This window comes from Ahaetulla prasina, chromosome 3 (genome assembly GCF_028640845.1).
Source record: "Ahaetulla prasina isolate Xishuangbanna chromosome 3, ASM2864084v1, whole genome shotgun sequence".
Lineage (NCBI taxonomy): Eukaryota > Metazoa > Chordata > Lepidosauria > Squamata > Colubridae > Ahaetulla > Ahaetulla prasina.
The window spans coordinates 93,757,694-93,770,399 of NC_080541.1; positions in this window are offsets into that span (position 1 = coordinate 93,757,694).

Sequence of the window (12,706 nt, forward strand, 5' to 3'; positions counted from 1 at the left end):
ATCTTTGCAGTGCCAGGAGATTTATTTTTCTCCCCAAAATGTTTAAAAAATCTTTTTGTCATTTTATATTGTCAATATTTTAATGCTACTTTAATGTCACTGAATGCTGTATTTAGTGTTTTTATTACTCCTCTTGATTTTTCTCATATCATGTGGTTTTTCTACGTGCACTTTTGTTTGTTTTTTGCATTCTTTTTTTAACTAGTTTTAACCAGTGATATTCTGACAGAGAACACTTATTTCTGGATTCATAACAGGAGAATAAATACTCAAACCTAAAAGTCCTGAGAAAATATACTCAAGCACAAAAGGCAAATCAGAAATGAAATTGTGTGCATTGTGTGCAGTCAAATGCAAGTATGATGTCTGGTGAACAATGAAGTAACCCTGTTTAGCCTAGCGGTGTGCTGAAATAAAAATATGGATATACTCTGTGAACCCTGTTATAACATTTTCCATTCATTTTTAAGCCACTCATTTCCTCCCCTAGGAATTTGTTTTTTAAAAAAAGAAGGCAGAAGAATTGTACTATGGATTCAGTGTAGTGTGTCCTTTCACAAATCATTATGATTCTAACCCAGGGGTTTGCAAACTTGGCTCTTTTAAGACTTATGGACTTCAACTCCCAGAGTTCCTCAGCCAGCTTTGCTTTGCTGGCTGAGCTCTGGGAGTTGAAGTCTACAAGTCTTAAAAGAGCCAAGTTTGTAGACCCCTGTTCTAACCCAATGAAAGATTGAGGCATATAGTTCTGGGCAATAGCAGATAAGAAACAGCTCTTTTAAAAATGATTACATGTACAACAACAGATCTGAGAATTTGTAATTACAAATTAAGTAAAAAGTGGGGAAATGTTTCATTCATCACCATTATTGTTAAATCGGGTGATGGAGGAGGAGGAGGAGGAGGAGGAGGAGGAGGAGGGAGGAGCAGGTCGTCTGTAACAACAGCTCCTTATTGTATGGTGTGAACGCAGCAAATAAACCACAGGAGCAGCTCTCCTTATATACTGTTCTGGCTGAGGCACCAGCCAATCAACAACGTGCATTTTCCCTCCAAAAGTTCCCTCCAAAAGTCAAATACATTATTCTTCCCTATTGGGTGTTGGACATAATCTAGTAAGCAAAATAGAGTTTCACCCCCACAACTTTCTAATAGAATATAATTACCTTTAAAAGATATACCATACATAATAGACACATACACAAACACCCAAAGCACAAGATTCAGAAATGAACCAATGAATGTATAAAATACAATGCAACTGTGCAATGAAGAATTTCTAGGGCATTTGTTCCTATTCAGGAAAAATTTCCCCACTTTAGCTATTAGAGTTGAGCTGGTGTATATTGGCAGGAGGAGAGTCAAGATAGAGGACATAACATTACAAGCAAAGCCCCATCCCCCTTTACTATGTGTTGTGCATATGGCACAAATAAAGAAACAGGGATAAAATCACCATCATTGCAGCTACCTTCTTTGATTTTTGAGCCCCATCCCAACAATTATCTAGGATCTAAAATTAAACAGCCAGTTAATTCAACATAGATTATACCTGAGGAGCTATAAATGCAAAACATGTGTATTGCTGTTAAGCCAACAGACATTTTCTATTCACATATGTTATGTACAAAGCTCCATTGTAAGCAGAGGAATAAACCCCTTTGCTAATTGAGGTTTATCTCAAGATTCATTTGACAGTAAGCTGTTCATATTCAGAAGGAGCTGATAAATTAAAATAGGTTGTTCTTTCATTGCTAATGCTAATTTAATTAAGGTCATGAAATGGGAAACAACCAGTTTGCTGTAATGTCTCTGCACGCCACTTTTCTATGACTAATAATTTAATAACTAAATGGGACTTCCCCGTCATCTATAAAACCCTAGCAGACAAATTCAAGCTGGAAAAAGAAATCCTAAAATTTACCCTTATTAAAATATTCAAGCTGCTAAATAATAGAGCCAAAATGCATATCAACATTATATTTACTTAAAAATAAACACTGAATCACTCATTCAGTTAGCTTAAATCCAATATTAAAAATCCTATAGATTAAAGGGCAACAGATTTTTTTATGTAAGGGGAAAAAAAGACATCATTTTCATGATCTTCACTATCATTTGGGTTTAAAATCTCTAGAATTTTTTTTTTAGCTTTCCTAGAAAAATTAAAACTGGCTCACCAAAACTTTGGCATACTGGGAATTATCAGACATGAGTAGCCACATCTTATTCTGTGGGGTTCATACTATCTCTCATAAAATAAACTCATGAACTTTAATAGTTATTTACATACAGTGCATTAGCTTTAGGAGCTATCAAACTCCAGATACACAGTGGTTTCAATAAAGGAGAATATTTGGAGCTCAAGGTTGAAAGGTCCTTGGTGCTCTCAGTCACTACCACTGATGATGTTACCTAGTTTGGATAATAAAACATCTGCAAGAAAACCAAGTTCAGAGAGCACCAAGGATTCCTCACACAGTGGTTTGCAGGAAGGGAGAAATGTATCATCAACTATCAACAGTAAAAGAACCAGCCTATCAAGAAATACACTGTAGGCTAACACTTAAAGCAGGACTGTCAAACTCTTGGCCCATGGGCCAGATGCATCATGTGCTGGCCGCACCCATGCCCAGTTTAGCAAAGGGGAAAAAAGTCCCGATATATCACGTGATGCTGCCGTGACAATGTGAGTTTGACACTTCTGACTTAGAGTAACAGTGAAGGTTTTGGAAAAATATTCAGATGCTGCAATGTGTCTATACCTGCAAAACTCAGAATACTGCAGACCATATTTTACCTGTGACACTCTAAGGAAGAAAAAGTTGAACTTTGAAGAAGATAGAGTATTGACACTTTTAAACACTGATGTTGGAGAAGACTCTTGACGATTCTGTGGAGGCACTAAAGGTAAAGGTTTCACTCGCACATATGTGCTAGTCATTGCCGACTCTAGGGGGTGGTGCTCATCTCCGAAGAGCCAGCGCTGTCCGAAGATGTCTCCATGGTCATGTGGCTGGCATGACTCAACACCAAAGGCACACGGAACGCTGTTACCTTCCCACCAAAGGTGGTCCCTATTTTTTCTACTTGCATTTTTACGTGCTTTCGAAACTGCTAGGTTGGCAGAAGCTGGGACAAGTAACGGGAGCTCACCCCGTTACACTGCAGCACTAGGGATTCGAACCGCTGAGCTGCCAACCTTTCGATTGACAAGCTCAATGTCCTAGCCCCTGAGCCACCGTGTCCCTTTTGTGGAGGCACTACATTATAGCAATAGCAGTTAAACTTATATACCACTTTACAGTGCTTTACAGCCCCCTCTAAGAGGTTTACAGAGTCAACATATTGCCCCAACAATTTGGGTCCTCATTTTACCCACCTCGGAAGGATGGAAGGCTGAGTCAACCTTGAGCCTGATGAGATTTGAACTGCCAAGCCAGCAATCAGCAGAAATAGCCTGCAGTACTGCACTGTAACCACTGCATCACAGCTGCTCATTATGGTTTGATCAATACGATCCAGATGATTCCAAAAAGGATGAAACTGGTAATAGGGTATCTCCTGGTGGGCTATGTAACTGAAAATACCAACCACTGTGAAAACTAGAGAAATTTCCCCTCATTCTCTGAATGAATAGGGTGGAGTGGGTTGGGTGGAAGCAATTTAAAGCCCTGTATGTGCAGGCATGACATAATCTAACATCTGTATCCCTCTGCTTTGAGTACTTAAGTGGAAGTAGACCTAAGGCTGGAACAAGCCTAATAATTCAATGTCAGCCTGAGACGTCGCTGCCTGAGACAATTCTAATAGAAACTTGCTCCTTGGTGCACTATGACTAACAGTTAATTTTTTTTTTTTTTTTGCTTTGCCTTTCAGGAAATCCCAGTCTTCATTTATAAATTCTTCCCATTGCCCAACATGGCATTACTGGAAGCAAATTATGTTATCCTGTGTAAGACAAGCCTCCTCCTAATGTAATTGAGCCGCCTAGTTCAGTGCCTTTCCTTTTAACAACTGGCAGAAGGTGTGGCTTTCATTCAATTAGGTTTCATTTGCAGTGATCTCTGTTGTAAAAGCAGTTGCAAATGCCTCCTGTAGTTTATGAGCCCTTTCTTGCTTCTCAGAAGGCATTACTAAATTTATTAGATAACCATGCTACCGAGGGCTTCTGTCCACCAACCGTCACTTTTGAGACCTTTTAACTGTCTACTCCAGCAGCTCCATTGACATAACTTTCATCATTCCCTAATTGTCCATGACGCCTTCCCTTCTTTTTCCCCATTAAAGTTAGAATGTTAAAAGCAGTCCGGCAGCTTAAGCCTTTCAGAATCATCAGTAATTGAATCTTCTTTCCCACTTCTGCTTTTCCAATGAATTTAGTCACTTGAAAGCAGAATCCTGTCATTCTCGGAGCCTCTGTTCAAAACAAAAGGAATGTAGCTGTGAGCAATTCAGGGCCATGAAAAAGTGGTGTGAGGCCAGGAGTAGGTATGGGAGGTTGAGGATAGTGGATATGGGGGAATGTGTGGAAGAGAATAAAATTTATTCACTCACTTTTCACATTATACCCTTAAACTGAAATGAGCAAATAGTTCATTTTTATATTTTATTTAGAAATGTGCCTTCTTGCCAATCATGCAGGTACAGGTAGTCCTCCTTTAGGGACTGCCTTGTTTAGCAACTGTTCATAGATACAATGGTGATGAAAAGGTAACTGTACAACCAATCCTCACATTTATAATTGCCACAGGTTTGTAAAGCAAAGGAAAGCTGAAGCTCATAAGCACAGTCATGGTTTCACTTAATGACCAAGTTACTGGCCCCAATGATGGTCACTAAACAAGGACTGCCTGTATTGTAGATCTGTAACACTAAATAGGCCAGTCAGCCATGCATTCTAGTTTGTTGGTGCTCAACAATCCTTCAAATTTCACAGAATATCTGAAATATTTTTCAGATATTTATTGAATTCTGGCAACTATGATAAGTGGCAGTGTTATGAATCTTCAACAATTTATAATTGGCTGTTGTTTAAGAACTGTGCAAGCAGAACTTGGAATTCTAAAAAATTTTTGAAGCCATGGATGTTCTATCAATATAAAATATTGCTTAATGTTTAGATCACTGGGCTGTCTATCCTGTCGAGTTATGTCCCTTGTCTTTACTCTCACTTTATATACTGTTTATGTTTGGATTTAGATTATTATTAAGTGATTATTTCATGAACTTGATGCATCAATCGATTTGCATAATTTTTATTGTAGCCTGTTAGGAAAAAAACAGCAGCTTTGAAAAATAACTAGAAATAAATAATTTAGATATTCACATAACAAAGATTTATTAGCATGATTTGTACTTTTTGCCCAATTTCTTTCTGGGCCTTTGTGCTTTGTCACTCTTTTTTCTATATTGTAACAATAGAAAAGTATGCTTTTTCCTTTCTAATTTATCCAGGGTTAATAAATTTCTGGAATATTTTAAAATGATGGCATGTAAATAATCTAAAGCATTTATTGTTAAAAGCAAATTAATGGATATTAGGAATGAACTTATGATACCAGTGCGGTCTATAGAAGAAATACTGAAAATAATTTTTTACTTTGCAGGCAAAGGGACTTTTCCAGGTAAAATATTTATTATGGATTTACTGAATGCAAATAAACTTGACATACTCAGTTTTGCTCACTTTCTCATCTTGCAGTTCTTTAATTCATTTCATCCTGTTTGCACACCAGTTTGTATATGTTTTTACAGAAGCCTTGAAAAAATAATTATACACACTTCTTTTGTTGCATTTCACTGTATAATTTCATTTTTATATATTTTTTCCCTAAAGAAAACATTTTTTTAAAGCTTTTTTCATATTTTGGTGCAGTTTTTCCTCGGAAATACTATTTTGCATACTTTATATTCAGAACTGAATTGCAAAGACTTAACATAATCAAATAAATACTTTAACATATACATTTATATACTCAGGAAGGGAAAACTAGATAATATCATATCCAGCTGGAAACCAAACAAATTACTTCACCATTTTAAAAGTGTGTGCTAAGAGTATTACCTATATTATTTGGATGTTATCAAGAAGCATCCATAACTATCAAACTCTTACATTCTTGACTACTTGTAGATTCCAAGTTTCCATCCAAATTTCTTCATTTTTAAAATATTTTTAAATCTTTTTTATATACAATTCAAGGAAGCACACATACCAAATACTCTTGCTTCCTATTAACCCACAATAATCCTGAGAGGTAGGGTGGGTTGAAAGAAAATAACTGGTCCAAAGTCATCTGGCTGGCTTTTATGCTTAATGGAGGCCTGTTACTCACTGATTTCTGGCTGGGTCTCTCATCACTAACCCAAATTCTCAATAGTTAGTGGCATAGCTGATTGAAATTTAATAAGAATTGTCCTAACTTCAGAGGTGGTATTCAGCAGGTTCTGACCAGTTCTGGAGAACTGGTAGCAGAACTTTTGAGTAGTTTGGAGAACCGGTAAATACCACCTCTGACTGGCCCTGCCCTCATCTATTCTCTGCTTCCGAATCCCAGCTGATCGGGAGGAAATGGGGATTTTGAAGTAACCTACCCCTGGAGAGGGGTGGGAATGGAGATTTTACAGTATCCTTCCCCTGCCACACCCAACAAGCCATGCCCACAAAACCGGTAGTAAAAAAAATTGAATCTCACCACTGCCTATCTTATTTTTTTTCTTTTTTACTTCTGACATAAAGCTCATAAGGACCCTTACTAATTGGTATGATAAGTAGCTTACCAATGCATTAAATGTTATATGAGAAAAATGCCTTTATGAGCTGAGCTCTTTTCTGAGAAAGAATTGCATCTTTTACGCATCTATATAATCATGTAAGTGTCCAATTTACATTAACTTAGGCAACTGGTAGCTGTGACATTTGGCAGCTCTTTGATCTCCCAGTCTCCCCCTAACAATTCTGCATACATAAAAACATTAATCTTGATGTGAACTTGTTTACAGCCAGAGGTCACATTTTAAAATTTAGTTTCCAGAGAGTACAAGAGGTTCAGCTGTTGATGTCAGGATGTCACTGGAGTAGGCAATAACTTGCTGTTGTTGTTGTTGTTGGATTTTTAAGAAGTCTGGGATTGGAAAAGCCTTGACTCTTGCAAAACCTATGGCACCATTTTACTATATTCAGCTCTTCAGAAATAGGAATACTGTTGATTTTAGAGACCTGTAAGAAGTGATGCATCAAGTTTTTACATATCAGAAAACATCCATTTCAGCCCCCAAAACACATATCAAAAGATGTGGCTGTATCTATTTCTGTGATGAAGATGATATGGCTGCTTTAGGGGCCATAAAATGGTTCTGGCAGGACATACGTAGTGTTCTCCTGTGAATCATTATACCTGTGGATCATAAAAGGGTGGACAATTTGCCACCAAGCCAACCTTCCTAATAAGACAGCAAACAGACATGAAATACATGGATCATGGTAAATAGACTTCAATATAAAATATTGCTTAATGTTTAGATCACTGGGCTGTCTATCCTGTCGAGTTATGTCCCTTGTCTTTACTCTCACTTTATATACTGTTTATGTTTGGATTTAGATTATTATTAAGTGATTATTTCATGAACTTGATGCATCAATCGATTTGCATAATTTTTATTGTAGCCTGTTAGGAAAAAAACAGCAGCTTTGAAAAATAGCTAGAAATAAATAATTTAGATATTCACATAACAAAGATTTATTAGCATGATTTGTACTTTTTGCCCAATTTCTTTCTGGGCCTTTGTGCTTTGTCACTCTTTTTTCTATATTGTAACAATAGAAAAGTATGCTTTTTCCTTTCTAATTTATCCAGGGTTAATAAATTTCTGGAATATTTTAAAATGATGGCATGTAAATAATCTAAAGCATTTATTGTTAAAAGCAAATTAATGGATATTAGGAATGAATTTATGATACCAGTGCGGTCTATAGAAGAAATACTGAAAATAATTTTTTACTTTGCAGGCAAAGGGACTTTTCCAGGTAAAATATTTATTATGGATTTACTGAATGCAAATAAACTTGACATACTCAGTTTTGCTCACTTTCTCATCTTGCAGTTCTTTAATTCATTTCATCCTGTTTGCACACCAGTTTGTATATGTTTTTACAGAAGCCTTGAAAAAATAATTATACACACTTCTTTTGTTGCATTTCACTGTATAATTTCATTTTTATATATTTTTTCCCTAAAGAAAACATTTTTTTAAAGCTTTTTTCATATTTTGGTGCAGTTTTTCCTCGGAAATACTATTTTGCATACTTTATATTCAGAACTGAATTGCAAAGACTTAACATAAAAATATTTTGACTTCCTGTTTGGCAATCAGAGATGGCGGTGATCCACGATCACCAACCTCTGGATTATGTGGAATCGCTAGGACAGCTTAAATCTGCTGTCCAGCGGTTCGGAAAACCCCCTCTTCGGGAGAAGGAGAAGGGGTGAGCTGAGGGCAGAGGTTGAATTTCCCTAAAGCCCCTGAGAAAAAAGGGGTTTGAAGGGTTAAGTTCCCTCCAGCAACCCGAAGTGCTCCAGATCCGAGGATTCTTCTGCTTTGGCGGAACCAATCACCACGACCAAACGCCGAGATTTATTTTGGACAATAAAGGATTATACCGGACAGAACGAAAGTGGGAGAACTTTAAGCAAGTAGCCAAGCCGATTCCCCGATACTTTGTAACAAGCTTGAAAACAGCAAGAAAATGGAGGCGAATTGTTAACAAGTTAACGAGTGGAAAGCGAAAGTGATACTTTCAGCGTGTGCCTCTGCAGTTGGTAATTTGCATGTTACTTGCTGCTTTAACTCTTTGCTGCCTGCTGATAGAATCTAGGGAGATTTTTTAAATACTGCTTTAAAAGACTGTGTTTCTCAGAAGTTAAGAAGATTTAAAGTGAATATTAAGTTGGAAATAAATAAATAAATAATTTTATAGAAGATGGCAGCCAAACAATTAAAGTCTACTGTAACAAAGAGCTCTGGAACTTTATCAGCTGGTGCCTCTCCAGCTCATACAGCAGAGACTAGAACATTGAATTTAGAGGCGTTACAAGAGAACTTAAAAGGCTTTATAGAAGAAAATTTAAAGTTATAACTGATGAGATGTCTGAAATGAAAGAGCAGATATCAGAAATTCAAGTGGGAAATAAAGAAGTTAAAGAAGGATTTGTAATGGCAGTACAAAGTTTGGCAACGAATGTGATTTTATTGGAAGAGGAGGTTGAAGTAATTAAGCAACATAATTCAAAATTAGAAAATAAAATGGATGAATTTCAAAGTAAAATGGAAAAGACAGAGGATGAAATAGTTTTGATACAATACAGAAATATGGAATTTGCTCTTAGAATTCGAGGTTTGAAAGAAAATAAGGAAGAGAATTTAAGGGAAATTTTTTCTGAAGTATTTGCTGAGATATTAGCAGCTCGTCCAGCAGATGTGGCTTATCAAATTGAAAAAATATATCGTGTGAATTCTTGGATAGCAAGGCAAAAAAAGTTGCCAAGGGATGTTGTTATTTATTTTACAAACAGAATAGTGAGAAATCAGATTTTGCAAGCTTCATATAAGGGGGAGAAGATTCAGATTGCTGGTCAAGATATCTTGATATTAAAGGAAATTCCACCAAAATGTTAAGGGCTAGGAAGGAATTTGCCTTCCTGGTGAATGAACTTAAAAAACATCAGATTGAATATAGATGGGATATTCCAACTGGTATAATAGTATATTATGCAGGGAAAGTACATCGTTTCAATACGGTTGGAAAAGCAAGAGAATTTTATGTTGAGGTATTAAAAGTTGGAAGTCTTCCCCCATTGGAAGCTAGAAGAAGGGAGGCTGAAGTGAAGGAAGAGAAGTGAAGCAGGTACAAGAACAGATTGTGATGGAAGAAGATTTATTACAAGTGTTGGAAATACCTACGACGGGTTTAGATTCAAAAGAACAAAGGCTGACAAGAGCTGCTGCTAACGCAAGGAACAAGAGATGAAGGCACAACAACAATTGGCAACTACTACAATGGAAACAGTGGGAGGAGCAAGGCCTAAAGTAAAATGTGATCTGCGGCTGGTGTTCCAAAAGTTTCCTTTGGCCGATAATGGCAATTAAACTATTATCTTGGAATGTTAATGGCCTGAATTCACCGCAGAAGAGAAGGAAAGTATTTCATTATTTGAAATAATTTTAAAATGACATTACCTGTTTACAAGAAACACATATTAGATCTTGCTAAATGTTGGTGCAGTTTTTCCTCGGAAATACTATTTTGCATACTTTATATTCAGAACTGAATTGCAAAGACTTAACATAATCAAATAAATACTTTAACATATACATTTATATACTCAGGAAGGGAAAACTAGATAAGATCATATCCAGCTGGAAACCAAACAAATTACTTCACCATTTTAAAAGTGTGTGCTAAGAGTATTACCTATATTATTTGGATGTTATCAAGAAGCATCCATAACTATCAAACTCTTACATTCTTGACTACTTGTAGATTCCAAGTTTCCATCCAAATTTCTTCATTTTTAAAATATTTTTAAATCTTTTTTATATACAATTCAAGGAAGCACACATACCAAATACTCTTGCTTCCTATTAACCCACAATAATCCTGAGAGGTAGGGTGGGTTGAAAGAAAATAACTGGTCCAAAGTCATCTGGCTGGCTTTTATGCTTAATGGAGGCCTGTTACTCACTGATTTCTGGCTGGGTCTCTCATCACTAACCCAAATTCTCAATAGTTAGTGGCATAGCTGATTGAAATTTAATAAGCATTGTCCTAACTTCAGAGGTGGTATTCAGCAGGTTCTGACCAGTTCTGGAGAACTGGTAGCAGAACTTTTGAGTAGTTTGGAGAACCGGTAAATACCACCTCTGACTGGCCCTGCCCTCATCTATTCTCTGCTTCCGAGTCCCAGCTGATCGGGAGGAAATGGGGATTTTGAAGTAACCTACCCCTGGAGAGGGGTGGGAATGGAGATTTTACAGTATCCTTCCCCTGCCACACCCAACAAGCCATGCCCACAAAACCGGTAGTAAAAAAAATTGAATCTCACCACTGCCTATCTTATTTTTTTTCTTTTTTACTTCTGACATAAAGCTCATAAGGACCCTTACTAATTGGTATGATAAGTAGCTTACCAATGCATTAAATGTTATATGAGAAAAATGCCTTTATGAGCTGAGCTCTTTTCTGAGAAAGAATTGCATCTTTTACGCATCTATATAATCATGTAAGTGTCCAATTTACATTAACTTAGGCAACTGGTAGCTGTGACATTTGGCAGCTCTTTGATCTCCCAGTCTCCCCCTAACAATTCTGCATACATAAAAACATTAATCTTGATGTGAACTTGTTTACAGCCAGAGGTCACATTTTAAAATTTAGTTTCCAGAGAGTACAAGAGGTTCAGCTGTTGATGTCAGGATGTCACTGGAGTAGGCAATAACTTGCTGTTGTTGTTGTTGTTGGATTTTTAAGAAGTCTGGGATTGGAAAAGCCTTGACTCTTGCAAAACCTATGGCACCATTTTACTATATTCAGCTCTTCAGAAATAGGAATACTGTTGATTTTAGAGACCTGTAAGAAGTGATGCATCAAGTTTTTACATATCAGAAAACATCCATTTCAGCCCCCAAAACACATATCAAAAGATGTGGCTGTATCTATTTCTGTGATGAAGATGATATGGCTGCTTTAGGGGCCATAAAATGGTTCTGGCAGGACATATGTAGTGTTCTCCTGTGAATCATTATACCTGTGGATCATAAAAGGGTGGACAATTTGCCACCAAGCCAACCTTCCTAATAAGACAGCAAACAGACATGAAATACATGGATCATGGTAAATAGACTTCAATATAAAAAATATTTTATAAAAACAGTGACTTTATTTCTGTATTTAATTTTTCTCTGTTCCTACCTTGGTGTAGCTCTTTATGGCCTTTTCAAAAACCAATGAAGCCAATGGGCAAAAAAGTCAAGAGTTCTGATTCCATTTAGAGGGAGACTTTAGAAATTCATGGGAAGGGGTGGGTAGAACATTGCAAAGCCAGCACCACCCTCTTGAACATGTGTAAATGGTACAGGCATGTTCAGAGGCGATGGAATTGTAGCAGAAGTTGTCTGACCATTTTTCTGATTTTGACTTCGTATGTGCATGTATGTGGGTGCACAGGCTATTGCTTTGGTGGCTATAGAATGCAAATTATGATGTACCTCTGCTGAAGATTCTGAACATCCTGTTTTAATGAATCCTCTACTATATGGGTCCCCAACCTTTTGGACCTCAGGGACCACTAAATTCATAATTTTAAATCCCGTGGACCACTAATATGATCTGCCTAATGACCAGCTAGGTGGGTGTGGGTAGGTGGTCATGTGACTGGGTGGGCATGGCCAACTCGATGTCACGTCGAGAGGTGCCTCCCCAGCCTGTACTCGCCCCTCCCCTCTCAGCCACTCCTCACCTCCCCACCTGGGCTCCTTAGGCCCCCTACAGGAAGCAGTTGTTGGAGCTAAACAGCCACCACGAGAAAGAGTTGGCAACGCAGCTCAGTTCAAATTGGATCTGGCTGAGAAGGAGGCTCAGCAGAAGTACCTCACTGAGGACTACGAGCATAGGCTTTCCAAGCAGAGAGAAGACCTGTGGGAGTGC